The sequence below is a fragment of the Ahaetulla prasina genome, chromosome 6 (assembly GCF_028640845.1).
Source record: "Ahaetulla prasina isolate Xishuangbanna chromosome 6, ASM2864084v1, whole genome shotgun sequence".
Lineage (NCBI taxonomy): Eukaryota > Metazoa > Chordata > Lepidosauria > Squamata > Colubridae > Ahaetulla > Ahaetulla prasina.
This window is the reverse complement of record NC_080544.1, coordinates 31,755,399-31,759,539: the sequence shown is the minus strand read 5'-3', so window position 1 is coordinate 31,759,539 and position 4,141 is coordinate 31,755,399.

Here is a 4,141-nt window from a genome sequence, read left to right as displayed (position 1 = left end):
TATGATGAAACTCCTCATCTTCATCCTATAGGAAGCAATTCTGTCTTTGATTAACTTTTTACAGATATGATCTTCATGAAGATACACAGCAGCAGTTGCCCTGAAACATCTTCTGCTATATGTTGCCTTAACCAGAAACAGCCCATTGAGCAGAATTTTACTTCTAAAGAGAATGGGGATAAGTCAACACCAATTAGAAAATAGGTTCGACCTGAATGAGAGCTAAAAAATAATTAAACTCACTTCAGCAGTGGATTAAACAGTGGAGCCGCAGTGGCACAGTGATTAGAGTGCAGTACTGCAGGCTATGTGTTTATTTATTTATTTGTCACTACAGTATATATAAGCATAAGCATGAAATAACTATATGATATATAAGCACATATATAAGCATAAGTATGTAATAACTATAAGAAATTGGATACAATCAAAGGGAACATTAGGACAGGAACGATAGGCACGTTGGTGCTCTTATGCACACCCCTTACAGATTTCTTAGATATGGAGTGAGGTCAATAGTAGATAGTTTTTGGTTAAAGCTTTGGGGATTTTGGGAATCGACCTGTGCGCTCTCACAGGGAGGGCCTCCTTAGGGTGCCGTCGGCCAAACAATGTCGGCTGGCGGCCCCCAGGGGAAGAGCGTTCTCTGTGGGGGCTCCTGCCCTGTGGAATGAACTACCAGTGGGGCTACGCTTACTCCCTGATCTCCGGACCTTTAAGCGCGAGCTTAGGACTTTTTTCTTTCATCAAGCAGGGCTGGCCTAATGATAAATTTTAATTGAGGGTCTTTTAGCGGGGTTTTAGAGGGGCTATTTTATTTTATAATTTTATCTACTTATTTTAAATATTCAGCTCATGGAATTAGATTTTTAAATATATATTGTATTTTAATTCTTTTGTACATTTGTTTTATCTATGCTGTACACCGCCTTGAGACTTCGGAGAAGGGCGGTATAAAAATTTGAACAATAAATAAATAAATAAATAAATAAGAGACCACAGAGTCAGGTAGTACATTCCAGGCATTAACAACTCTGTTACTGAAGTCATATTTTCTGCAATCAAGATTGGATGATGATGATGATGATGATGATGATGATGATGATGATGATTTAATTTCTATATCGCCCTTCTCCCAAAGGACTCAGGGCAGTTTACAGCCAGATAAAACCAACAATAAATAAATACAATACAATTAAAACCCAATATTAAAAAACCTATTAAATTTGGCCCACAATTAAAATACATTAACCATAAAACCCCATTAAAAATAATAATAATAATAATTCTATGCCAGTCCTGCGTGGAAGAATAAATACGTCTTCAGCTCGCGGCGGAAGGTCCGGAGGTCAGGAAGTTGTCGAAGTCCTGGAGCGGTTCATATTAAGCTTAAATCTATTGTGTGCTCGTGTATTGTTGTGATTGAAGCTGAAGTAGTCTTCAACAGGAAGGACATTGTAACAGATGATTCTATGAGTTAAACTCAGGTCATGTCGTACTTCTGCTGATCACTGGCTGCCAGCAGTTTGGCAGATCGAATCTCGCCAGGCTCAAGGTTGACTCAGCCTTCCAAGGTTGGTAAAATGAGGACCCAGATTGTTGGAGGGCAATTTGCTCACCCTGTAAAACCGCCTAGAGAGGGCTGTAAAGCACTATGAAGTGGTATATAAGTCTAGGTGCTGCCAAGGATCAGGCAGCCAAGGATCAGCATCAAGGTTAAGCAACAGAAAAACCTACTGGTTAGGATGTATACATATATTTCTCTCATGTTTCCATGTTTCACCTATTGTACCTCCAATTTGAATTAAATGATATGAAAAGGGACTCTAGGATGAACTTTTCAACCAATCAAAAATAGTGGAAGCCATCTGCTCAGTGTTTGCTAAAGATAGTTGCATTCTATAACATTTTTCCACTCTCATTGCATCAGCAGATAACCGCCCAGCCGCCCTGTTTAGAGTGACCCACTCACTCCTTCAACAGGGAGCGGTGGATGATCCCTTACAGGGTCGAGCTGAAGAGTTTGGACAGTATCTGTTTGATAAAATTGCTCAGATTCAGGAAGGGTTGGACACTGATTGGGTAGATCCAGGCGGGGTGGGAGAGGCAGGTCTTGGGGTTACTATCTGGGATGAGTTTGATTCTGTGGCTCCTGAGGATGTGGACAGGATACTGGGGGGACTGAATGCGACCACATGTTTACTGGACCCGTGTCCCTCCTGGCTGGTACTGGCCACCCGGGAGGTGACACGAGGCTGGCTCCAGGGAATTGTGAACGCTTCTTTGATGGAAGGTGTTTTCCCTACTGCCTTGAAAGAGGCAGTGGTGCGGCCCCTCCTCAAGAAGCCCTCCCTGGATCCAGCTATTTTAGGAAATTACCGTCCTATCTCCAACCTTCGTTTTGTGGCGAAGGTTGTTGAGAGTGTGGTTGCACGTCAGTTGCCCCAGTACCTGGATGAAACCGTCTATCTAGATCCGTTCCAGTCCAGTTTCCGGCCTGGTTACAGCAAGGAAACAGCCTTGGTCGCATTGGTTGATGATCTCTGGAGGGCTCGGGACAGAGGTTGTTCCTCTGTCCTGGTCCTACTAGATCTCTCAGCGGCTTTTGATACCATCGACCATGGTATCCTGCTGCGCCGGCTCGGGGGACTTGGAGTAGGAGGCACCATTCATTGGTGGTTCTCCTCCTACCTCTCCGACCGGTCGCAGATGGTGTTGACAGGAGGGCAGAGATCGGCCCCGAGGCGCCTCTTATGTAGGGTGCCACAAGGGTCGGTTCTCTTGCCTCTTCTGTTCAACATCTATATGAAGCCGCTGGGTGAGATCATCCGTGGTTTTGGGGTGAGTTGTCACCTATACGCTGATGATACTCAGCTGTATATTTCCACCCCTAACCACCCCAACGAGGCTGTTGAAGTGATGTCCCAGTGCCTGGAGGCCGTACGGATCTGGATGGGGAGAAACAGACTCAGACTCAGTCCCACCAAGACCGAGTGGCTGTGGATGCCGGCGGCCCGGTACAGTCAGCTAGTTCCATCGCTGACCGTTGGGGGCGAGTCATTGGCTCCCACGGAAAGGGCTCGCAATCTGGGTGTCCTCCTGGATGCACGGCTGTCTTTAGAAGAACATATGACGGCCATCGCCAGGGGGGCTTTTTATCAGGTTCGCCTGATACGCCAGTTGCACCCCTTTCTGGATCGGGCTTCCTTATGCACAGTCACCCATGCCCTTGTTACACCCCGCCTGGACTACTGCAACGCTCTCTACATGGGGCTCCCCTTGAAGGGGACCCGGAGGCTTCAACTGGTCCAGAATGCGGCTGCGCAGGTGATAGAGGGAGCACCTCGTGGCTCCCATGTGACACCTCTCCTGTGCAGCCTGCACTGGCTCCCAGTGATCTTCCGGGTCCAATTCAAGGTGCTTGTTATCATCTTCAAAGCACTCCATGGCTTAGGACCGGGGTATCTACTGGACCGCCTACTGCCACCAGTAGCCTCACACCGACCAGTGCGCTCTCACAGAGAGGGCCTCCTCCAGATACCGTCAGCCAAAGAATGTCGGCTGACAACCTCCAGGGGGAGGGCCTTCTCTGTGGGGGCTCCCGCCCTCTGGAATGAGCTGCCTCCGGGGCTTCGTCAACTCCCCGACCTCCGGACTTTCCGCCGCGAGCTGAAGACGCTGTTGTTTCGACGTGCAGGTTGAACATAGTTTTAATTTTAGGGTTTTAATTAGGGTTTTAAACGGGGTTTTAAATTGTATTTAAATTTTTAGGCCGTTATTGAATCAGTTTTTTATATAGTTTTTTAAATTTGTATTGTATGTACTTTTTACCGGCTGTGAACTGCCCTGAGTCCTTTGGGAGAAGGGCGGTATACAAATATAATTAATAATAATAATAATAATAATAATAATAATAATAATAATAATAATAATAATAATAATAATAATAATAATAATAATTAACCATAGGCTACGCTGAATGGTGCTACAGGTTTTTTATAGTGGTGCCTGGGTACTCATTGTTAATTGGTTCCAGGAGACACAATGAATACCAAACAAATTTTCCCCATAAGAAATAATATAGTGAGTCACAAGGCAGCCAACATTGACAAATTCTAGGTTGTAGATTGAGTACGAAATA